We start from the raw sequence: 27,049 nt of genomic DNA, 5'->3' as shown, positions 1-27,049 counted from the left end.
GATATTGTAAGTGTTCCTTACATACCTAACAAAGAAGGTAAATCAACAGTTGTTCTGTATCTAGGAAGGATCAAAGTAGAATGGAGAAATGGAACTCTAGAATGTTAGAGTCTGGGAAACTGGTGTATTATTTAATAGACTTTACAATTTTACAGGTGGGGAAATAAAACTAGTTTGGAGTCCACTCACCTCTTGTTTTAACCCAAATCTTTCTTTATTGGGATTCCTTTCCTGCTCTGCAGACTAAATTTCTCATCTCACCCTCACCCTCACCCTCCTGTTAGAATATTCTCTTGCTGCCATTTTGTATGTGGAAGCCCCTGGGTGATAAGAGCGCATGTGCACATGCGGTAATTTTCTACTCAGCAATAGATATCTAATATGTTGGGTGATTGCCTTATTTGGAGCCTCAGCTACATAGCAATTATTCAGATGATTCAGGCCAAAATCCATTTCTGCTAAAGAAAGTCTGGAGGCAGAAATATCCCACCTGCTTTTGGAGCTCATAACTGGCAATGATACCCCTGACATAGAGAGACACATAACTGTGTCTAGGATGGGCTTCAAGGCAAAATTTTGAAGTAGAAATGAATAGCCATTAATGCTCTCACTTTATTTGGGGTATCTTTCTCTTATCTTTCTGTATTTTACTCACCACTTTTTCCAGGCACCAAGCAGCACTAGAACACAGAATTTGCAGTCATTAATAAAATAATGCATGATAATAAGTTTAGAGTGTGTGAGTTATAAATGTTCCTTTCTTGCTATTGACTAACATTAGGACATATGGTAAATATGCATGTTTTAAGAGACAGAGTAGTAGAGTTAGAGCAAAACACACACATAGAAAGACAGGCAGATGAACAAAGAGAGACAGAGAGGAGGGAAAGGGTGACACAATGGTGATAAGACAAGTGTAGGGATGAACATGTGAACTGTATTTGAATTGCAGGAAGGTGATTCAGGTATGAGAAGGCCGAGAAGCAAAAATCTGATCAGTGGAGGGAGGAGGAGCAAAGGGAGTGAAGAAGGAAAGGGTTAAGGTAATAAAATGTAAGACTGCATTAGGAAATTCCACTGGGACTGGCCACCTAAGGGGCAGTCTGGAGATCAAGGAGGGGAGAGTAAACTGGAGACCAGTTTTATGCTAAGCCCTGGGGTATAGCAGACAACCTTGCAGGCAGGCCTTCATGCCTTAAGGACCAGGAGCAGAGAGTTCAAACTGGTCCACCTAACCACTCTCTATCTAAGTGGGGAAGGAAGTGCTTGCATGAAGTGGGTTTTGGGAGGCTGAATGGCAGTTCCTCCTCCACTCCATCATTCACTGATTAATCCACTCATTTAACAGATACCCACTGAATATCTACTGTGTAGTAGGCAACATATGTATAGTAGGCATATGCCCCCAATGTTGAGAGATTAGGGGGCTTCCAAGAGTAGTAGGCATCTATATGGAGAGCCAAAGAGCAAGAACTTAAGAGGTAAGAAGGAGGGAGGTGGTCCAGGCAGAGAGAGATAAAAATATTGGAGAGTGTCAGTTACTTCTATGGCCCAAAGCAGTGCTTCTCAAGCCATCTGTAGTGAAGGACCAGTTCCTTACATTTCCAGTTCACCATGGATACTTTTGTAAAATATAGTGAAAGGGAATAACTATGAAAATGAGATGACAAAGACATTTTTAAATGTTCAGTTTTTAAATTATCAGACTAGATCCAATAGACATTAAATTACTTTATCAAATTGTTGTGAAAGCATGCTTGATTGCTGAGCTTATCACACACCAATTATAATTCATGAATCATCCCTGATTCACAGACCACACTTTAAAGAGCACTTGCCTATAGCATACAGGAAAAAGAGAAAAATTACAGTCTAGAGGATTCTGGATGAAACAGACAAGGAAAAGAAGAATCAGTGAGATGTTACCAGAAGCTCTTTCTGGGTGTAGGTAGCATTCAGACTGCAGAAACCTGTGGCCAGAGCGTCATCATGCATCTGGCTGAATTGTAACCACTGAATTCTCACCACACCCAGTGTCTAACACTAGTTAATTAGGTAGAAAGTGGGACACAATCAGTGAAACAGAAGATTTTAGAGGAAGCTGAAGAAGGAATTAGGGATTATCGACTTCCCCTTCCCACTCCAGCCTCAAAGTTTTGTTAGTTAGTTTACAAGAATCCTCTGACTCTGGCCATTTTCATGATATTGATTCTTCCTATTTATGGATTCAATGCCATCCCCTTCAAGCTACCAATGACTTTCTTCACAGAACTGGAAAAACTACTTTAAAGTTCATATGGAACCAAAAAAGAACCCACATTGCCAAGACAATCCTAAGTCAAAAGAACAAAGCTGGAGGCATCATGCTACCTGACTTCAAACTATACTACAAGCCTACAGTAACCAAAACAGCATGGTACGGGAACCAAAACAGAGATATAGACCAATGCAACAGAACAGAGCCCTCAGAAATAATACCACACAACTACAACTATCTGATCTTTGACAAACTTGACAAAAACAAGAAATGGGGAAAGGATTCCTTATTTAATAAATGGTGCTGGGAAAACTGGCTAGCCATATGTAGAAAGCTGAAACTGGATCCCTTCCTTACACCTTACACAAAAATTAATTCAACATGGATTAAAGACTTAACTGTTAGACATAAAACCATAAAAACCCTGCAAGAAAACCTAGGCAATACCATTCAGGACATAGGCATGGGCAGGGACTTCATGTCTAAAACACCAAAAGCAATGGCAACAAAAGCAAAATTGACAAATGGGATCTAATTAAACTAATGAGCTTCTGCACAGCAAAAGAAACTACCATCAGAGTGAGCAGGCAACCTACAGAATGGGAGAAAATTTTCGCAATCTACTCATCTGACAAAGGGCTAATATTCAGAATCTACAAAGAACTCAAACAAACTTACAAGAAAAAACAAAAACCCCATCAAAAAGTGGGCAAAGGATATGAACAGACATTTCTCAAAAGAAGACATTTATACAGCCCACAGACACATGAAAAAATGCTCATCATCACTGGCCATCAGAGAAATGCAAATCAAAACCACAATGAGATACCATCTCACACCATTTAGAATGGCAATCTTTAAAAAGTCAGGAAACAACAGGTGCTGGAGAGGATGTGGAGAAATAGGAACATTTTTATGCTGTTGGTGGGACTGTAAACTCGTTCAACCATTGTGGAAGACAGTGTGTCAATTCCTCAAGGATCTAGAACTAGAAATACCATTTGACCTAGTCTTCTCATTACTGGGTATATACCCAAAGGATTATAAATCATGCTGCTATAAAGACACATCCACACATATGTTTGTTGGGGCACTATTCACAATAGCAAAGACTGGGAACCAACTCAAATGCCCATCAATGATAAACTGGATTAAGAAAATGTGGCACATATACACCATGGAATACTATGCAGCCATAAAAAGAGGATTAGTTCATGTCCTTTGTAGGGACATGGATGAAGCTGGAAACCATCATTCTCAGCAAACTATCACAAGGACAAAAAACCAAACACTGCATGTTCTCACTCATAGGTGGGAATTGAACAATGAGAACACTTGGACACAGGAAGGGGAACATCACACACTGGGGCCTGTCGTGGGGTGGGGAGTGGGGGGATAGCATTGGGAGATATACCTAATGTAAATGACGAGTTAATGGTACAGCACACCAACATGACACATGTATATATATGTGACAAACCTGCACGTTTTAACATATGGGTCACAGAGCTTCACAAACATGGCCAAACTCTTACAGAGCGTATATTCTCCAGAGGGAGATGGAGAAGTAAGCAGTCTATGTGATACACTACCAAGCATGATGGCCACAATGGGGGAAGCACACAGAGCTGTGGGATCACCAAGGAGGGGCTCCGCCCCCAATGCTGAGAGATGAGGGGGTTTCCAAGAGTAGTAGGCATCTATGTGGAGAGCTAAAGGGCAAGAACTTAAGAGGTAAAGTATTAAAAAAAAAAAAAAATCCTCTGACTCTGTAAAATAAACACCCCTTCCAATTCAATGGTTTCTGGCTAAAAGGTGGGGAGAAACAACAACAAAAAACAAGCAACCAAGCAAATAAACAACAACAAAACCTTCCACAACAGCAAAAGCTTTCCCACACATCCATCTGCGTCTGCTTGCCTGGCTACTGCCTTGTTTCTCAGGACTGGCTGCAGAACTTTTCTTTGCTGAGATGCACTCTCTGGCCCTCCTGAGCTGCGTTGCATGTACTTCCTGTACATTTCCAAGATACACTCCAATCACAGCACTTACCACTCTTTATTTAACTATCCCCTCAAATTCATCCTACATTGGACTGCAACTTCCTTTGGTTATTTTCCACTGTAATTCAGAGATTGATACATGGTAGCTACTCCGTAATTCTCTGTTTGTTAAATTAAAGCATGCATAGCTCCCCTGAACTAGGAAGAAAGTAACGTCAATTTCAGAATGTGAAGAATGAGTTTTAGTTGACAGGCATCTGGAGATGTCTGGAGAGAAAGGGCATTCCAAGGGAAGCAAGCCACATACACAATGGCATGGAGATGTTAAAGAATATGTTTGAGGGATCTCAAGGGAACATCTGAGAGAGTCAAAGAAAGGGAGTCACATTAATTTATGTTTTAGAGAAAATATATGAAGTATCAACTTTCTATGTAATTGAGTATAAAATTAATGAAACATTTCAGTAAATGAAACAAAAGAGTAAAATTTCTTCCCAAAGTTTGTAAGTCATTGTTTTTCATTTAGTCACTCATTTAGCACATTTACTCATTTAATAATCATTTCATTGCACCCATCAAATCTTTTTTTGAAGTAGGAAACATAAATAAGAAATAAATTGCCCACTCACTTAGCTAAGTAACACACGTTACCACTACATGTGTAGTATATTTTCTCAGCAGCAATAAAATAGGAAGGAAAAATTACTTCATCAATTAAACAAGCATGCACTAAAGAAATGCTCTGGTTTCTTTTCTCTCTCTCTCTTTTTTTTTTTTTTTTTGGCAACTGAGTCTCACTCTGTCACCCAGGCTGGAATGCAGTGGCGCGATCTTGGCTCACTGCAAGCTCCTCCTTCCAGGTTCAAGCAATTCTCATGCCTCAGCTTTCCAAGTAGCTGGTCCATCACCACACCCAGCTTATATATATGTATATATATACACACACATATACATATATATATATATATATATATATATATATATATATATATATATATATATATATTTTTTTAGTAGAGACGGGGTTTCCCCATGTTGGCCAGGCTAGTCTCGAACTCCTGGCCTGAATCGATCCTCCCACCTAGGCCACCCAAAGTGCTGGGATTACAGGCGAGAGTCACTGCTCCCAGCCTGCTTGGTTTCTTAAGGATTAAATCAAAGGAGGTAGCTGAAGATACATACAACCTTCTTAATCCCTGCAAAGTCAGTAGGAAATCCAACTCTTTAACTTCTTCCCTAGAACAAGGACATGGTGAATCACAGACCTACTTATATTTAGAAGCAGATTTATATTTATGCATACTAGTAAGACCTTCCCAGCCAAATTAATGGAATGTCACTGCATCACCATTAGCTGCAACTAAAAGGTGACAAACGCATGGTGAGTGAATTTAGAGTGTAAGTTATCTCGCTTGGAAATTTGCCACCTCCACAATTGTTCTTAAAATCATATTTGGCTCACAGATATGATGATGGCGATGATAACAATGATGATTATACAGTGATGCAATACCTGGTAACACAGCTGCTTCTTGAGCAATGCTCTCAAATCTCTAAAGCAGATGATTCAACTTGGTTTCTTATGGAGATTCAGCAGACGTTATTTGTTTTATCCTTGCTTTATTTAACTGCACAGCAACAATTTCCTCAAGAGTCATTTCCTGTGGTGAGTTTAAATCCCCCTAAAATGAACTAACCCTGTCCCTTGAATCATAGTCACATAGTTTTGCTTTCTAAGAAATAAAACAACTAAGAATTTCAAGATCTCAGTTTCCTCATTTGCAGTGTAAGGGAGTTTAATTAGGTTTTGTGCTTTGTTTATTTGTTTTACCGTTACAGAACAGTGGTCCATATTTTGGGGGTATATGTGATATTTTGACATATGGATACCATGTGTAATGTTTATACCAGGGCAATTGGGACATTCATCACTCCAAACATTCACCCCTTCTTTATGTTGTGAACATTCTAATTCTTCTCTTCTAGCTACTTTGAACTATACCACGAATTATAATCACAGTCATCCTACTGTACTATCAAAAACTAGATCTTATTCCTTCTATCTAACTGTATATTTACACCCACTATAATAAAAACCTTTTTTTTGGAGGGGGACAGAGTCTCACTCTGTCACCCAGGCTGGAGTGCAGTGGCACGATCTTGGCTCACTGCAAGCTCCACCTCCTGGCTTCAGCCATTCACCTGCCTCAGCCTCCCAAGTAGCTGGGACTGACTACAGGTTCCCGCCACCACGCACGGCTAATTTGTTTTTGTATTTTTTAGTAGAGATGGGATTTCACCATATTAGCCAGGATGGTCTCAATCTCCTGACCTCATGATCCGCCTGCCTCAGCCTCCCAAAGTGCTGGGATTACAGGCGTGAGCCACCACACCCGGTCATAATTGTACATTTTTAAAAGTATCTTTTAACTCTAAGAAAAAAAATAGCAATCATGAAATACTCTGTAACAAATACCGAAGTAGATATATGTTATATGTATAATTTTGTTTAATTCTTCTGAAAACCATTTTGGTATTGGGGGGAATTTTATTACTATTATTATAAATTTCTAGTCAAGAGAACTGAACTAACTTGAGTCTTCATACCCAGTTAGGAGTAGGGTTGGATTTCCAATCTCTACCCGCTAACTATCTACCTCATACCCAAAATCATACCTTCAAGTTCTGTCTCCCATTCAACATTCCATAAGCCCATGATTACACAATTTTTCAGAATTTTCAGGGCAGCAATTTAGAATGCCAGTCATTTGGGCTTTGTATCATGCTGTCTTATATTTTTAATAGCTTTCTTTATATTCTTTCTTTTAGAGTAAGAGTCTCTGTTCTCCAGCCAGTGACCCAAGCATTACCTTATGTACAATAGTGATGCGTGTATAGACCTCCAACACATGATGGATAAGAACACATTCTCCCCTCTTACACACCAAGGACATGGGCTGCATTTCTCTGAGTATCTCTGTTTACCATTTATTCCATATAATACCTGATCACAGTGTAAGTTTTTGAAGTCAGGGAAATAATGATTATTGTTGTATTAGCGCAATTTATAAAACACATGTCTATAACAATATATCTCTACCCTGTAAAAAAAAAAATCATACATAAAGACAGATAGTCAAGCATAAGGCAAAATATGAGATGTCCTTTAAGAAAGCTACAAAATACCACAGAATTCCAATAAGTTAAATAATATGATATTTGGCAGAAAACAAAATCCAATCCATGTTAGATTCATTGATATGAAATGAAATTCTTAGTGTAGTAGGCTTAGACTTGGAAATAGAAAGCAACAGCTCTAATTCTAGTGCTCTTCACTAGATGCATGATCTGGAACAAGTGATGGAAGGCCCATGTCTCTAAGTTTCCTCATTTGACGAGCGAGGGGTTTCTATTAGATTGGTGATTTTTAAACTTGCTCCATTCTTCCACGATATTTGGGGGTTATGTTAGAGGGGACATAGAGAGAAGTAGTAGGATGAAGGTGAGTCTCTAGAGTTCAGTGCTTCTACTTTAAGCACTACTATTGTGCTTTGCTTTTTTTATCTGTTTGCAAATTTGATCTGTTTGCTGGACATACACACAGATTGCTGTTTCAGTAAAGCATTCGGTATTTGACCTAATTGTTGTCAAGCACTATACTGAATAACCACCAGTTTTCTTATTGTATGAGTCTTCATGAAGATGACGTCACGTGTAATTTCTTGCTCAATCCCAGTGATCACAATGGTGATTTCCTGAGTTTATCAGGAGTGCCCCTTTCCTGTTTCTAAGGCTACTGAGTCAACTAGCGGATCCCTGGCAGGAAGCACCAGGAGCACTGAGGTGATGACTTCTCTACAGCTAGTGCATGAGCCCTGTGGTGCTCAGGGAGTTCCAGCCTCATTTTGGCTGGGAAAAGATGACCTATATTCCATTTGTCCTAGAAAATGCCTCCTTTTCTGATTTCCCTTGCCTCTGCAAGCATCAGAAGTCCTTTGGGAAAGAGAGAATTTGGCTTTTCCTGAGAAATTCATTCACTTCTCCTTTTCTGTTTGCTTTCATGCAATACTTCATTTAGATGGGGAAGTTGTGATTAAATATTAAATTGAGAAGGGAGACTGTGTTCTTATCCATCATGTGTTGCGAGTTCGTACACACATCTCTGTTGTACATAAGGTCACTGTCTTCTGTGTAATTGCAGCACCTTGTATGAGACTCTTACAGCACAAACTAAAGGTTCCATGCATGAATAATTTACTGGCCTATTTTTCCTTTCTCCAGCCTAAGTGACTGGAAATATTAAGAAAATATTTGTTGAACGGAGGAAGACATACATGAATGGATAAATAAATGTAGCCTACTCCCCTGGATTAAATGTGTTCAAGCATTCATGGGGAAAATGTTACTAAATGTAGTAAAGAAAAAATCTGGCTGCTCTATTGAAGATGAACAAGCTCTGAGACTTCATGAAAAGAAGGAGAGAGGGAGACCCTGGTGTCCCTGCTAATCCCAGCCTTCCAATCTTCTCCACCAAAGCACCAGACCTGTGATGAAGCCAGAACATCTGGGGTGTTCTAGCCCCAGTAACAATCTGACTGCAGCCACAAAAGAGATTCCAAACAACCAGTCAAACTGTTCAGTTGAGATCCAGCCATAGAATCCTGACAGATAGTTAATTGTTACTGTTTTGAGGCACTAAATCTGCAGTGGTTTGTTATAAGCTAAATATACACAGGAGAGGCAACCAAGTAAGCAAACAACAAATAATATCCCACAAGGTAGAAGGCTAAATAGGATAGATACCATGCTAGAATCCACGTGGAAAAGCTTTCCCACCACTTCTGGGAAAATGAAGCTCATCCTTAACAGAAAGAATGGCAGAGAGCTTTATTATGGCACACACACACACACACACACACACACACACACACACACACACAGAAAAAACAATGGAAAAAACCAATTGGGTCACTTAGGGCAACAGAATTCATTTTTCGTTCAGATCTATTAGTATCAGTTACCACTTGCAGCTAGTCAAAAAGAGGGAAAATCCTGGCCAACATGGTGAAACCCCGTCTCTACTAAAAATACAAAAATTAGCTGGGCGTGGTGGTGCACACCTATAGTCCCAGTTACTCAGGAGGCTGAGGCAGGAGAATCGCTTGAACCAGGAGGCAGAGGTTGCAGTGAGCCAAGATTGCACCACTGCACTCCAGCCTAGGGGACACAGTGAGACTCTGTCTAAAAAATAAAAATAAAAAATTTAAAAACCAGTTTAAATAAGTGAAGAATCTTGAAACAGACTAGCATAAGGTGTGTATCTTGCCAATAAGGAGGATTTTTAAATATACGAAGTTTCAAACTGCCTTTCTATGAGGTGGTAACTTCTATTGGTGCAGAGATACTCTGGCTTCATGATGTAAGATGAATTGACATTCCGGAGTAACTAAATGAACAAATACAGAATCCTTTGTCTGGTGTCAGCCTAGTCAAAAGCTCAGAAGTGTCTTCTGTAGAAGGTGTTCATCCCCGTCCCACCCCTGCAGTCCTGCAGGGTGCCCACCACACTCACACCTGTGCAGCTTGAGAAGTGACCCGGTCATACTACGAAGAAAGGTCTCACTCAAGTGCACCTTACTTTGGAATAAAACTCCCCATCTACTTCTTGTGAAGTAAATGTCTGGAGGAAATTCTGTCTAGTATCTACTGGACTCCAGGCAAATCTTTTCATGGCAGATTTTTTGTTGACAGGCAGTAAGTACTGGGTCGTTCAGGGGGATCAGTTGCTGAGTGGATCCCCCAGGGACATCTACAGTTCCTTTGGCTTCCCTGAAAGGGTGAAGAAAATTGATGCTGCCATTTATGAGGAGGATACTGGACAAACACACTTCTTTGTTGCCAGTGAGTATTGGAGGTAAAGACATACCCTCAGAAATCTTGGGAAATCAGATCACTCTGGTGGAAGGAGAGTTGCCTTTTAAAATTGTTCTCGAATTGCACTGAAATTTTCCTTTTTTCTGAAAACGAATGCAGCCAGGCCCAGAGCCATTCAGTCCTCTACCTGTTATCACACTGCTGCCTAGCAAGGCAAGGAACTTGTTGGCTTGCATTTGAAAAGGAGATAAAGAGCAGAACACACGAAAGGAACTAGAGGCATCCAAAAAGGAGAAAATGAAGGATTTCTCCTTGATAGGACAGAACATAGAGCCCAAGAGAAAATTTGAATCAGATTTTTATGGTTGATCATATCGTAGAGTTTTTCTAGTTTGCCCCACTCTTCCTTCCAATTAAAATTTCTTAATAGTTTCATGCCAACAATGTACCCACCCATAATTTTGAAATGCAGCCATTGGGGTTTTGCAAAATTGAGGTGCAGATACTACCTATCTCTCAGATTTGTTGTAAGAATTAAATGAATTTTCATATAAAAAGCACTTAGGACAGTGATGGGTACATGGAAAGTTCCACGTGAAAATTAAGTGTTATTTATTGTTTTTATATTAATCACAGTGTGATATTTTTAATTATTTTTATTACCCGGTATGACGAAGATAGGCAGTCCATGGATGCAGGTTATCCCAAAATCCTTGATGACTTCTCTGGAATTAGTACATAAATTGAGCTGTTTTGAAAAATGAAAGTAAAGACCATCCAATTTCCTCATTTTGCTATCCTAAAAATTAAATATTTAGTGTTACATAGATAAGATAGTAAACTGTGTACACAAAAATATGATATTTTCAAAAGTTAATGTGGAAAATCATTATCTAGTTTCCTAATAGGATTATTGCATTACATTTTATGTCCAGGTTTTTTCCATTTCTTTTGTAGAAGAAGGCAGTATGAATTTGATCCTAAAATGAAGTGAATTTTGACTCTTCTGAAGACTAACAGCTGGTTCAAGTGCAGAAATAACTGATGGCTGACTATCACAAAACAGAAAGGAAAAAGTATTTTTAATGAGCCCAAAATATGTGCTTTTCTGAGGAACCAGGTATTTTAGTATTTTATTTTAGTCTCCTGGTAGCACAAGGCAGAGACATATAAATACAATCTTATTTAACCTCCATCTGAACATATTCTATATTAACTAGAATGTATTGCTTCATGAACTTGTACAATTTAGCTTTAAGCAAGTACTAAGGGATGTCAATCAAGGTCATCCGGTCATCCTCAGGTTTTCACAGAAAAAAGCTTTTTACTAGAGTCCAAGACTCTGACTTTAACCTGAGCAGTTGCACATATGGCATGCATATCTCAATCCACCCAAGGTGATAACAGCCCTCTGCTTCAACAAAGAAAAACAGCATAAACCTGCATCATCCTTTTATGTACATGGCAACACTGTCACATATTAAAGAAAACAGATACTTAAACTTAGTATAAAAAATAAGGTGCCTGGGAACAGTGGCTCATGCCCGTAATCCCAGCACTTTGGGAAGCTGAGGTAGGTGGATCACTTGAGGTCAGGAGTTCAAGACCAGTCTGGCCAACATGGTGAAACCCCATCTCTACTAAAAAAAAAAAAAGAAAAAAAATACACAAATTAGCCAGGTGTGGTAGTGGGCACCTGTGATCCCAGCTACTTGGGAGGCTGAGTCATGAGAATTGCTTGAACCCAGGAGGCAGAGGTTGCAGTGAGCTGAGATCGCACCACTGCACTCCAGCCTGGGTGATAGAGCAAGACTCAGCATCAAAAAAAAAAAAAAAAAGGTAAATTTTATCAACATATAATATGAATACAGACGAGGTATATATCATAAGTATACAGCTTATGACTCTTCACAACACAACCAAGTAATCAGCACACAAAAGAAAATTACCAGTATCCCCAAAGCCCTTCTCCAGGTACCAACATTTCTGAGGGTAACCACTATCCTAACTTCTAATATCATAGGTTTATCTCTTTTAGTATTATAATAAATGGAATTATACATTACATATCTTTGTATCTGACTTCTTTCACTCATCATAGTGTTTATGAGATTCATCAATATATTTGTATGTAATTTTTGATCATTTATTCTCTTTGCTGTACAGTTTCCTTCAGGTGAATAATTTCCCACAATTTATCTCTCCAGTCTATGTTGAAGGACATATAAGTAGTTTCCAATTTGGGGCTATAAAAAATAGTGCTTTTAGGGCAGACAGAGCAAGATAGTTGAATAGAAGCCTCCAACAGTTGTCCTCCCACCCCCACAAGAACACCAAATTGAACAACTATTCACACAAAAAAGCACCTTCATACGAACCCAAAATCATATGAGTAATCACACTACCTGGTTTTCACATCATATCAAGGAAAGAGGCACTGAAAAGGGCAGGAAAGACAGTCTTGAATGACCTACACCAGCCCTCTCTTATCCTCCAGCAGCAGCCATATGGCATGAAGACAGAATCTGCACTAGGGGAAGAGGGAGTGTGTAGTGATTGTGAGACTTTGCATTGGAACTCAGTTTTGCTCTGTCACAGTGGAAAGCAATACCAGGCAGAACCCAGTCAGCTCCCATGGAGGAAGAGAGAGAAAGAAACACAGAGGGAGAGAAAGACAGAAAGAGAGAGAGAAAGACTCAATTTGGTGGGTCGGGGGATGGGGGCAAGTCAGGAAAGAGAAAAGGAGTCTCTGCCTGGTAATCAAGGGAATTCTTCTGGATCTTACCTAAGACTACCAAGGTCATACCTCTACAAGTATACAAGAGCCACAGCATTACTGGGTTTGGGGTGCATCCTAAAGCACATATGGCTGCTGTGACCACAGACTTAGATCACAACAACCAAGTCACTTAGAATACCTGCAAAGCCTTCCCAAAAAGAACAGGTACAAACAAGTCCAGACTAAAAAGACCATAATAAATACCTAACTCTTCAATGCCCAGACACTGATGAACATCTGAAAGCATCAGGATTATCCAGGAAAACACTACTTCACCAAATAAACTAAATAAGGCACCACAAACCAATCCTGGAGAGTAACTGTTTTGAGGAAGCTCATCAAAATCTAGGATAACACAGAGAAGGAATTCAGAATCCTACCAAATAAATTTAACAAACAGATTGAAACAATTAAGTGGAATCAAGCAAACATTCTAGAACTAAAAAATGCAATTGACATACTGAAGAATGCATCAGTCTCTTAACAGTACAATTGATCAAGCTGAAGAAATAATGAGTTTGAAGACAAGCTATTTGAAAATACACAATCAGAGGAGAAAAAAGAAAAAAGCATACATACAAGATCCAGAAAATAACTTCAAAAGGGTACATGAAAGAGTTATTGACTGTAAAGAGAAGGGAGAGAGAGAGAGAGAAATTGGGGTAGAAAGTTTATTCAAAGGGAGCAGAGAACTTCCCAAACCAAGAGAAAAATATCAAGGACAAGGAGGTTATAAAACACCAAGTAGTTTAACCAAAATAAGAGTACCTCAAGGCATTTAGTAATCAATCTCTGAAAGGACAAGGATAAAGACAGGATCCTAAAAGCAACAAGAGAAAAGAAACAACATACAAAGGAGCTCCAATATGTCTAGCAGCACACTTCTCAGTGGAAATCTTAAAGACCAGGAGAGAGTGGCGTGACATATTTAAAGTGCTGAAGGAAAAAAAATTATCCTAGAATAGTATATCTAGTGAAAATATCCTCCAAACATGGAGAAATAAAGACTTTCCCAGACAAACAAAAGCTGCAAGATTACATAAACACCAAACCTGTCCTATAATAAATGCTGAATGGATTTCTTCAATCTTAAAAAGAAGGATGTTAATGAGCAATAAGAAATAATCTGAAGGTACACAATTCACGGGTAATAGTAAATACATAAAAAACCACAGAATATTATAACACTATAACTGTAGTGTGTAAACTCATACCTTGCATAGAAAGACTAAAAGACGAACCTTTGAAAAATAGTAACTACAACAACTTTTCAAGATGTAGTATAATAAGATATAAATAGAAACAACAAAAAGTTAAAAAGTGGGGTGATGAGGTTAAAATGTAGTTTGTATTAGCTTTATTTTTGCTGGTTTATGCAGTTAGTGTTAAGTTGTCATCAGTTTAAAATACTGAATTATAAGATATTATTTGCAAGCCTCGTGGTAACCTCAAATCAAAAACCATGCAACAGATATACAAAAGAATCAAAAGCAACAATTTAAAACATGCAACTTGAGAAAATTATCTTTATTAAAAGGAAGATAGGAAAGAACAAAGGAAGGAAGAGAAGATCAGAAGACAAATGACAAAATAGCAAGAGTAAGTCCTACTTATCAATAATAACACTAAATGTAAATGGACTAAAGTCTCCAGTCAAAAGATTCAGAATGGATTAAAAAATAAGACCCAGTGATCTATTGCCTACAAGAAACACACTTCACCTCTAAAGACACACATAGAATGAAAATAAAGAGATGGAAAAAGATACTCTATACAAATGAAAGTCAAAAGAGAGCAAGAGTAGCTACACTTACATCAGACAAAATAGATATCAAGACAAAAACTATAAAAAGAGACAAAGAAAGTCATTATATGGTATAATAAAATGGTCAATTCAGCAAAAGGGCATAACAATTGTAAATATATATGCACAAAACACTGGAGCACCCAAATATATAAAGCAAATATTATTAGCGCTAAAAAGAGAGATAGACCCTAACACATTAATAGCTGGAGACTTCTATATGCTATTGGACAGATCTTTCAGACAGAAAATTAACAAAGAAACATTGGACTTAATGCAGTATAGACCAAATGGATCTAATAGATATTTAAAGAACATTTCATCCAACAGGTACAGAATACACACTCTTCTCCTCAGTATATGGATCATTCCCAAGCATAGATCATATGTTACACCATAAAACAAGTCTATAAAATTCAAACAAATTGAAATAATATCAAGTATCTTCTCTGACCACAATGGAATAAAACTAGAAATCAACAACAAGGAATTTTGGAAACTATACAAACACATGGAAATTAAACAATATCCTCCTGAATAACCAGTGAGTCAGTAAAGAAATTAAGAAGGAAATTTTAAAATGTCTTGTAACAAATCAAAGTGGAAATACAAAAGAGCAAAACCTATGGGATACAGTAAAGCAGTACTAAGAGAAAAGATTATAGCAATAGATGCTTACATCAAAAAAGTATAAAAACTTCAAATAAATAACATAATAATGCTTCCTAAAAAACTAGGAAAGCAGGAGCAAATCAAACCCGAAATTAATAGAAGAAAAGAAAAAATAAAGATCAGAGCAGAAATAAATGAAATTGAAACAAAAAAATACAAAAGATCAACAAAACAAAAAGTTGGCTTTTTTAAAATATAAACAAAAGCAACAAATCTTTTGCCCTGCTAACTAAGAAAAAAAGGGAGAAGACCCAAGTAAGTAAAATTATATATGAAAAAGGAGACATTAAAACCAATACTGCAGAAAAAGATCATTAGAGGCTACTATGAGCAACGATATGCCAACAAATTGGAAAACCTAGAAGAAATGGATAAATTTCTAGACACATACAACCTACCAAGATTTAACCATGAAGAAATGCAAAATCTGAATAGACCAATAATAAGTAAGGCGATTAAAGCTTAATAAACGTCCCCAAGCAAAGAAAAGCTCAGGACCCAATGTCTTCACTGCTGAATTCTACCAAACATTTAAAGAACTAATAGCAATTTGACTCATACTATTCCAAAAATAAAGGAAGAGGGAATACTACCAAACTCATTCCATGAGGACAATATTACCTTGATACCACAACCAGACAAAGGCACATCAAAGAAAGAAAACTACAGGCCAATATTCCTGATAAACATTGATGCAAAAATCCTCAACAGAATGCTAGCGAACTGGATTCAACAACACATTGAAAAGAAAATTCATCGTGACCAAATGGGATTTATCTTGGGTATCCAAGAATGGGCCAGCATACACAAATTAATCACTGTGATACATCATATCAACAGAATGGAGGATAAAAATCATATGATCTTTTCCATTAATGCTGAAAAACCATTTAATAAAATTCAACATCTCTTCATGTTAACAATTCTCAAATAACTGGGTACAGAAGGAACATACCTGAACCCAGTAAAAGTCCTATGTGACATACCACAGCTAGTGGGTTACATTACTGAAAGGGGAAAAACTGAAAGCCTTTCCTCTAAGATCTGGAAAAAGACAAGGATGACCACTTTCACCATTGTTATTCAACATAGTACTGGAAGTCCTTAGAAACTATACAAACACATGGAAATTAAATAATATCCCCCTGAATGACCAGTGGTCAATGAAGAAATTAAGAAGGAAGCTAGAGCAACAAGACAAGAGAAAGAAATAAAAGGCATCCAAATTTGAAAGGAGAAAGTAAAATTATCCTTGTTTGCAGATTATAAAATTTTATATTTGGAAAAACCTAAAAACGCCACCAAAAACTTATTAGAACTGATAAACAAATGCAGCAAAGTTGCAGGATAAAAAATCAACATACAAATATCGATAGCATTTCTATACGTGAACTGCAAACAATCTAAAAAAGAAATTAAGAAAGCAATCCCATTTACAATAGCTACAAATAAAATAAAATGTCTAGAAACAAACTTAATTGAATAAGTGAAAAATCTCTATGATGAAAACTATGAAACATTTATGCAAGAAATTGAGAAGGACACCAAATAATGGAAAGATATTTTATGTTCATGGATTGGAAGACTCCATATCATTAAAATATTCATACTACCCAAAGCAATCTGCAGATTTAATGTAATTCCTGTCAAAATACCAATGACATTCTTCACAGAAATAGAAAAAAATATATTAAATTTATGCAAAACCATAAAATACCCAGAATAGTCAAAGCTATCCTGAGCAAAAAGAACAAAACTGGAAGAATCACATTACCTGACTTTAAATTATACAAACAGAACCATAGACTAATGGAACAAAATAAAGAAACCCAGAAGTAAAACCATACATCTACAGTAAACTTGCTTTTGACAAAAGTGCCAAGAACATACACTGGGGAAAGCAGGGGTCTAGTTTCATTCCTCTGCTTATGGATATTCAGTTTTTTCATCAACATTTATTGAAGAGACTATCTTTTCCCCTATGTATGTTCTTAGCACATTTGTTGAAAATGGTTCGTTGTAGGTGTGTGGATTTATTTCTATTTCTGGGCTCTCTATTTTATTCCATTGGTCTATGTGTCTGTTTTATGTCAGTATCATGCTGTTTTGGTTATTATAGTTCTGTAGTATAATTTGAAGTCAGGTAATGTGATTCCTCCAGTTTTGTTCTTTTTGCTTAGGATACCTTTGGCTATTCTGGGTTTGGTGTGTGTGGTTCCAAATAAATTCTAGGATTTTTTTTTTTTTTCTATTTCTGTGAAGAATGTCATTGGTGTGTTCATAGGGACTGTATTGAATCTGTAGATTGCTTTAGGTATTATGGACATTTTAAGAATATTGACTATTGCAATCAATGAACATGGAATATCTTTCCATTTCTTGGTGTCCTCTTGAATTTCTTTCATCAGTGTTTTATAGTTTTCATTACAGAGATCTTTCACTTCTTTGGTTAATTCCTAGGTATTTAGTTTTGTGACTACTGTACATGGGACTACTTTTTCATTTCTTTTTCAGTTTGTTCACTGTCATCCCACAGAAATGGTACTGAATTATGTATGTTGATTTTGCATCCTGCAACTTTAATGAATTTATCAGTTCTAACAGTTTTTTGGTGGAGTCTTTAGATTTTTCCAAATATAAGATTAGATCATCTGCAAACAAGGATAATTCAACTTCTTCCTTCGCAACTTAGATGCTCTTTATATCTTTTTCTTGTCTGATTGCTCTAGCTAAGACTTCTGGCACCATGTTGAATAACATGGTGGTGAAAGTGGGTATACTTGTCATGTTCCAGATCTTAGACAAAAGGTTTTCAGTTTTGCCCCATTTACTATGATACTAGCTGTGGTCCTGTCATTTTACTATTTATTGCCTGTCTTTCCCTGCTACAGTGGAAGCTCCATCAGAATGTGTGGCAGGGGAAGGGGCAGGGGACTTACTATGTATTATTGTTTTGTTTGTTTTACTAATATAATGCAAGATCCAAGTAAGTATTTAATAAAAGTTTTTAAAAGAATTAATACAGAATTGATGCTGGAGTCCAGAAAAGATGGCAAGTTAATAAAAAGGTATACAGTCAGTTTGACCAGCTCCTGAAAAATTTCTCGGCTTCGTCTTCCTTAGTGCAGAGGCTAGAATATTACAGACACTGCGCAGCCCCCAGAAATGCTCAGAGCCTAAGACCAAGTTTCTGATGGGTTCCTGGGGAGAAAATCCACCAGTGAAGATGAGAAATCAGAGTGTTTGTGTTTAGACTTTACCAATAAGCACCCTGCCTTGAGGTACCTCAATTCTAGCCCAGACCCTAAGCTCATCAAGGGCACAAGCCAAGACCAGCCCTTCACCTATTCAAAGATTCCAGGGAAACTGATAGACCCATGGAAATATGAGATTTCAGGGGAAATACGCACTTGTAATAACTACGTCTGTCAAAAGACTTGTTTCATTCTGCTGAACTCCTGACTGGAATTGCCCCAAAAGTGGCAACAAGGGAATTCCTGCAAGGAAGTGCCCCAGACTATCTCCAGATGGGGCCAGTTGAGATTCCAAAGAAGGAGGCACTAAACGCCAGGGTGAAAGGTCAACACATTTATTAGGCGTATTTTCTTTCAGAGTTCTTCGGTGTATCCTGTCAAAGAACAATCAGGGTAGAGGGGTGTCCTACATAGATATGTCTTCATGGAGAGGGTAATATGTCTATATGAGGATTTAAAGAATTTGACTCAGGGCCAGGGCCAGTTTCTTTCCAGTAAACCTAGATATCTTTATCACTACCAGGGAATTTTCAAGTTCCTGGTTTGGTTTCAAGACTGCTGGGAAAATCCTGCAGCTGGCAAGATCACAGGGTGGTCAAAGCACTCTGATTTGTATACTTGTGCCATGTTGGTGTGCTGTAGCCATCAACTCGTCAGCACCCATCAACTCGTCATTTACATCAGGTATAACTCCCAATGCAATCCATAGGTAACAAACCTGCACGTTATGCACATGTACCCTAGAACTCAAAGTATACTAATAAAAATAAATAAATAAATAAATAATTTTAAAAAAAATTTTAAAAAAAGCACTCTGATTTTTGGTCAGGACACAGAAAAAAAAGTGAGGGGAACTGGGGGACCCTACAGGATTTTTATTCAGAATATATAAGAAATTTAACATATTAATAATAAAATGACACATGCAATTAAAAATGCATGGAAGTTTTAATCAGACTCTTCACAAAGAAAGACATATATATGGCCAATAAACACATTTGAAAACTACTTAACAGTATTAGTTATCAAGAAAATAAAATTCTTATAAGGTACCACTAAAAAAATCCACTAAAATAATTAATGTTAATAAGACTGACAACACCAAACATTGATGAGGAGTTAGATCATCTGGAAGACTCATACAATGTCAAATTGCTCACAGATCAATATTTATCCACTCTATGACTTCTTCTACATGTTTGCCCAAGATAAGTGAAAACATAAATACACCAAAAAAAAGCTTGCTCAAGAATTTTCATAGCAACTTTATTCATGGTAGTCCAAATCTGAAAATAGTGGCATATTCATACAATAGAATATTACCACTAGTACTATATACAACAACATGGATTAATCTGAAAACCATTAAAATGTCTATCTTATCCTCAGAGACATCATTCCAGGCAAAAGAAGCCAGGCACAAAAGCCAATATATACTTTTGATTCTATTATATGTACTTTAAGATTATAAAAAGTAATATATAGGAAACAAAATCAGAGCAGTGGTTGATACTGAGGAGGGACGTGGTTTGACTGAGAAAGAACTCAGAGAACTCAGATGATGGAAAAGTTCTCTTCCTTCATGAGATATGGGGTACATTGGCTTATACATTTGTCAAAACTCACTGAACAGTGTACTTAAGACTTGTGTACTTCACTATATGTCAATAGTATCTCAAAAATATATAAAGAAAAAAGAAACTAACAGCAAAAGGAAATCTTAATCATTCTATAACTACCAAAATAATTTTTTAATGGTTTAACTGTCTTCCCACAAAGAAAACATTGAGCCCAGATGGTTTCATTGGTTTGTTTTGCCAAAAGGTCCATGTCAAGGAATAGATCATTCCAATCTTACACAAACTCTTTGAGAGAAAACAGAGTACATATTCCACCATCACCATATAGCACATATGGAGCAATTTTAGGCACTTTCTTATTAATACTGGAAATAAGAGAAGGATGTCTGCTATCACTGATGTTTGTTTAATGTAGTCAAGGAATAGATCATTCCAATCTTACGCAAACTCTGTCAGAGAAAACAGAGTACATATTCCACCATCACCATATAGCACATATGGAGCAACTTTAGGTACTTTCTTATTAATGCTGGGAATAAGAGAAGGATGCCTGCTATCACTGATATTTGTTTAATGTAGTCCTAGAAGTCTTGTCAAAAACTGAGATGAGGCCATGAACAGTGAATCATGCCTGCAATCCCAGCCCTTTGGGAGACTGAGGCAGGAGAATTGCTTGAGCCCAGGATTACAAGACCAGCCTGGGCAACATTATTAAGACCTCATTACTACAAAAAAAAAAAATTAAGATGAGGAAAATGTCAACAGGTATAAAGATGAAAAGGGAAGAGTCCAAATTATAATTATTTGTAGAAAATTTGATAATTTACATAGAAAACCTCAATAGAATCAAAACTCTTAAGATGAGAAAAAATGCAATGTTTCCAAGTACATCAACACATCAAAATCATTTACAATTCTATATATGCACAATAAACAAGTAGGTCAAACATAGAAAATAAAATATTAATAGCTCCAGCAAAATCTATTACCTCTTTAGGAAATAACATAGCAAAAACAGAACAACCCCTTAAAAATGGGAATTTAAGACTCTATTACAGATATATAAGGAAAATAGAATATGCTCTTCATGTATGGAATGGCCTAATACTCTAAAGATGACAATTTTTCTAAAATTAATTTGTAAATGGGATGCAATTTTAACTAAATTCCAATGGCATTATTTGAGAAAGGAAAATTGATTTCAAAGCTTTTATTTATTTAAAAAAAAAAATACACACTAGAAGCTAAGAATTTTGACAAAGAACAAAGAAGGAGAGAGTCCCACCAAATTTTAAGATATTTTACAAAACCTCTGTGATATCATGCAGGAGCAGAGATATAAGCTAATGGAACTAAATACAAGTGCAGAAACATGCTTTCGGTATGATAGAGGTGGTACTACAAATTAGAAGAAAAAAAGAATGACTTCTCAAATAATTGTTTGAAGGCACTACATGGAAAAAATAAAAGATGAATTCTGATTCCCATCAAGTGCAAGTGACAGATACTCTTCACCGCGGGGTTCCAGCTACTGGGCACATGAAAGGATTATACTCCTTAGCCTCCTTGCAGTGGGATGGGACCACATTACTAGTTCTGGACTATGAGACTATGACTTGTGCTTGGTTCTGGGCTGGAACATTTCATTGCTTGTGCAAAACCCTTAGAAATGTTTTTTCAACCAACATGACAACAGAAAGAATTCAAGATCACAGCTTCTCTGGAGGTCTGTGAAACTGGGTCACTGCCACGCACAGAGGGAGGTCCTCTGTCAAACCATAATTGACACGTAGCATAAGCAAGAAATAAATTTGAGCTGTCTTATGAGACTAAACGATGCAGGGCCTATTATCAAAGTATAATTTTGCTTATTATTTTTGATGCAGACCATGCATAAAATTATACTTTGAATCTATCAAAGACTTCAATATGAAATGTGAAACTAATTGAACAAAATACATAGGAGACTATTTTGACCATCATAATGTGGGGAAGAATATCTCAAATAACACCAAAAAAGCGTAAATCATAACGGGCAAAGCTGATAGGTTTGATTACATTGAAATTAAATAATTATATTAAATGAGAAACAGAAAGTGTTTGCAACATGTGAAACTAAGGAAAGATTTATAGGTGATTCAGAGAAGAAATTCTTTTAAATCAACATGAAAAAGATAAGAAATCCAGTAGAAATGCAGGCATGGAAATAAGTTGGCTATTAATAGAAGGGGAAATCTGGGTAGCCAACAGCATATAAAAATATATCCAATCTTACTAGTAATCAACGAAATACCAATGTAAAATGATACCAACTTATACCTACCAAAAATGGCAGAAATTAGAAATTCTGGTTATATTAAGTGCTGATAAAAATATGGGGAATATGAACCCTTATTTACAGCGGGCAAAATTGTTAATTGGTGCAACAATTGTGAAGCAAAATCTGGCTGTATTATAAGAATACCTATATTCTAACCCCAGTAGTCCCACTTGTAAGTATTCGTTCTGACTGTGATCCCCAGGAGACTTGTAGGACAGCCATGACAGAACTATTTGTGAGAGCGGGAAGCTAGCCACCACCTGGATGGCCATTGTTGGTGAACTGACACTTGAAATGTGATAGCCCTATCAAGTAAGCTAAAACTGCCACCCACAACCTGGCATTAAAATCTGTTAACAGAGGACAACATCATGTGCTTAGGAACATTGTGACCACTGTGGAGTTTCTCATTCTGTATTCTCACCTAAAGCAAACTGTTCATTTTAATGAGCTCTGGCCAAGTCTCCAATGTCCGGTTCTCCCACTAACCTACCTAGTTCAAACCCTGGTCTCATCCTTACTAAATGAGATAAATCACATCTATTTGTTTTACATTCTTATTTCAAAGAAGACTGTTGATCTGACTGAACAGTTCACCCTCCAAATACCCCAGTAGACTTTGACACCCTCTGCTGGTTTTACAGGGGCATCATGACCACTAGCATGGCTAAGAGTGACAGGTCTCAGCCATCCATGACTTCACTGAAGGCCACTGGTTTGCGTCTGCTCTACACCAGCCTACTCTGGGAGCATTAAGCCATAGAAAAATATCTGGACAGAGACATTTTAAAATGTTAACTTTGGTTACCTCTAGAAGAGGAGAGTGAAGTAGGGGGAAAGGGGGTTAGAAAGCTTCACATTTACTTTCCATACTTCTTCTGATAGTTTGAAAAAAAAATTTTTTAATGAGCATGTATTTTTGTACTACTAGATTACTTAAAAATAAGTGATTTCTAAAACAAAATAAATCATTTGAACAACACTTTCTATATTGCCTTTCATGCATTACCTCCTTAAAGCCCATGACTTTGAAATAAGAACGTAAAACAATATAGTAATATAGAAAGTGCTCCCATCCTGTGAAGCTTTTTTTATATCTAATTGCCAGAGAACTGTAATTTTTATCTGTTATTTTGCACTCTGTGCCAGGCTGTGTGTTAAACATTTTCTATACATCCATATTTAATCTTCACAACATGCCTAAGATGTTGGGGCTATTGTTACCACCATTTTACACAAAAGGAATTGAAACTTAGGGATGTGAAGTGAGTGAAGTGTCTAGGGTCCCACAGCAATAAGTGGCCAATTAGGGATGTGCAATCAAGACAGAGAGAGGAAGGAACTTGTGCAAGGTCAAGAAAATGACAGATATGGGTCAAACCCAGGTCTTCAGATTTCCATTACTCATGCTAAGGAGAAACTGACTGTCTATGAGTACCTTAGACTTGTCACTTCAGGGTCCTCTGATGTTTGGTCCACTTATATGAACCAACCACACCTGTAAAATTTAGAGGAAGAAAGCGTCAAAATGTTCCTATAATGACCTTAATTTGACATTTAAACTAAAGAAGCTACTTACGCAGGTCAACTCCAGTAGAAGACTTTGTGAAGATTGAACAGAAAGAGCCTTGGAATTAAACCAAACTTCGATTCCCAAATTCTGCCACACATAACACATCCGCTAGTGTGTGCTCCCAGGTAATTCACTTAACCTCTCTGACCTTCAGTTTCTGTATCGCTTTAAAAAGACGTAATACCTAAGAAATTTACATAAAAGTGACTTTGCAAAAGCCTTTATGAAAGCCTTTATGACAGTACCTCACTTATAATGAGTATTCAGTAAATACTCACATGATATATTCTTGGCACAGAAAGTCAAACTGGAGACCAGGGTGGGTGCAGGTTATCCTGGCATTATAGGGCATGATCTCCTAAAGGGCTTTTCAAACCACATGCAGACCACAGATCCTGAAGTGCCCTTCCCTGTGCAGTCAGTCTACACATTTACTGACTACCCGCATCTCTTCTCATTGAGTATTATTGCCTGTAACAGAAAGATTAATGGTCCCCCAAATGCCCACATCCTGATCCGTGATCATGTTAGCTTACATGGCAAGAGATTTTACAGGTGCGATCTGGGTTAAGGGCCTTGAAATGGGAGATTAGCATTATCTCAGTGGGTCCAATCAAATCACCTGAGTCCTTAAAAGTGGAGACCCTTCCCCAGCTGTGATCAGGGAGAGACATGAAGATGGAAGAAGGGTTAGAAAGAAGTGATATTGCTGGTTTTGAAGATGGCAGAAGTGGAAATACAAGCCAAGGGATGCAGTAGCCTCCAGAAGCTGGAAACAACACGGCCACTGATTCTTCTCTATAGCTCTCAGGAAGGAACACAGCACTTCCAACATATTGATTTTAGCCCAGTGAGACCCACACCAGACTTCTGACCTGCAGAATTAATTGTAAGGCAACGAATTTGTCTTGTTTTGAGCCACTGGACTTGTGGTAATACGTTACAGCAGCTGTGGAAAACTAATCCACTGCCCCTGACAAGCCAGTGTCACCAAAGTGCATACGTGGTGTCTTTCTGATATTTTAGGTTAGAAAATAAAATCAGATTGAGAACCATTGATCAAGAGGAGTGAGAACAGAATCTTGTGGGGACTATATAGATATGAGACAGAGTTTATTCAGATGAATTCTAACAGACTCCAACAGGCCTATGTGGGTGACAGCTGGCTGGGCTCCAAGGGGGATGGGAGCCAGGTGGGTGGTGTGAGGAGGAGCGGGTGTGTGGTGTGAGGAGTGGGTGTGTGGTGTGAGGAGTGGGTGTGTGGTGTGAGAAGTGAGTGTGTGGTGTGAGGAGTGGGTGTGTAGTGTGAGGAGGAGAGGGTGTGTGGTGTCAGGAGCAGGTGTGTGATGTGAGGAGCGGGTGTGTGGTGTCAGGAGCAGGTGTGTTGTGTGAGGAGAGGGTGTGTGGTGTGAGGAGTGGGTGTGTGGTGTGAGGAGTGGGTGTGTGGTGTGAGGAGTGGGTGTGTAGTGTGAGGAGGAGCAGGTGTGTGGTGTCAAGAGTGGATGTGTGGTGTGAGGAGGAGTGGGTGTGTGGTGTGAGGAGTGGGTGTGTGGTGTGAGAAGTGAGTGTGTGGTGTGAGGAGTGGGTGTGTAGTGTGAGGAGGAGAGGGTGTGTGGTGTCAGGAGCAGGTGTGTGATGTGAGGAGCGGGTGTGTGCTGTCAGGAGCAGGTGTGTGGTGTGAGGAGAGGGTGTGTGGTGTGAGGAGGAGCAGGTGCGTGGTGTCAAGAGTGGGTGTGTGGTGTCAAGAGTGGGTGTGTGGTGTGAGGAGGAGCGGGTGTGTGGTGTGAGGAGCGGGCATGTGGTATGAGGAGCGGGTGTGTGGTGTGAGGAGTGGGTGTGTGGTGTGAGGAGGAGCAGCTGTGTCATGTGAGGAACGGGTGTGTGGTGTCAGGAGCAGGTGTGTGGTGTGAGGAGTGGGTGTGTGGTGTGAGGAGCGGGTGTGTGGTGTGAGGAGCAGGTGTGTGGTGTGAGGAGTGGGTGTGTGGTGTGAGGAGGAGCAGCTGTGTCATGTGAGGAGTGGGTGTGTGGTGTCAGGAGCGGGTGTGTGGTGTGACGAGCGGGTGTGTGGTGTGAGGAGTGGGCGTGTGGTGTGAGGAGCGGGTGTGTGGTGTGAGGAGTGGGTGTGTGGTGTGAGGAGGAGCAGCTGTGTGGTGTGAGGAGGAGCAGCTGTGTGGTGTGAGGAGTGGGTGTGAAGTGTGAGGAGGAGCAGGTGTGTGGTGTCAAGAGTGGATGTGTGGTGTGAGGAGGAGTGGGTGTGTGATGTGAGGAGTGGGTGTGTAGTATGAGGAGGAGAGGGTGTGTGGTGTCCGGAGCAGCTGTGTAGTGTGAGGAGTGGGTGTGTGGTGTCAGGAGCAGGTGTGTGGTGTGAGGAGAGGGTGTGTGGTGTGAGGAGTCGGTGTGTAGTGTGAGGAGGATCAGGTGTGTGGTGTGAGGATTGAGTGTGTGATGTGAGGAGGAGCAGGTGTGTGGTGTCAAGAGTGGGTGTGTAGTGTGAGGAGGAGCGGGTGTGTGGTGTGAGGAGTGAGTATGTGGTGTGAGGGTTTGTAGTGTGAGGAGGAGCAGGTGTGTGGTGTCAGGAGCAGGTGTGTGGTGTGAGCAGTGGGTATGTGGTGTGAGGAGGATCAGCTGTGTCATGTGAGGAGCGGGTGTGTGGTGTCAGGAGCAGGTGTGTGGTGTGACGAGTGGGTGTGTGGTGTGACGAGTGGGCATGTGGTATGAAGAGCGGGTGTGTGGTGTGAGGAGTGGGTGTGTGGTGTGAGGAGTGGGTGTGCGGTGTGAGGAGGTGTAGCTGTGTCATGTGAGGAGCGGGTGTGTAGTGTCAGGACCAGGGTACATGATGCGAGGAGTGGGTATGTGGTGTGAGGAGTGGGTGTGTGGTGTGAGGATTGGGTGTGTGGTGTGAGGAGTGTGTGTGTGGTGTGAGAAGGAGCAGC

General features: G+C 38.8%; 1 long non-coding RNA gene across 1 annotated transcript; it reads left to right on the top strand.

The window, feature by feature from the left end:
- Positions 1-9,786: 9,786 nt before the first annotated feature.
- LOC139357369 (uncharacterized) lies at positions 9,787-11,151 on the top strand. The gene is made up of 3 exons (XR_011610353.1): positions 9,787-10,014; positions 10,097-10,161; positions 11,092-11,151. It is a non-coding gene; the product is annotated as an uncharacterized lncRNA (long non-coding RNA).
- Positions 11,152-27,049: the final 15,898 nt, after the last annotated feature.

This window comes from Macaca nemestrina, chromosome 12 (genome assembly GCF_043159975.1).
Source record: "Macaca nemestrina isolate mMacNem1 chromosome 12, mMacNem.hap1, whole genome shotgun sequence".
NCBI classification, from domain to species: Eukaryota; Metazoa; Chordata; class Mammalia; order Primates; family Cercopithecidae; genus Macaca; species Macaca nemestrina.
The sequence above is the reverse complement of the archived record's forward strand: the minus strand, read 5'-3'. Positions and strand labels throughout refer to the sequence as shown.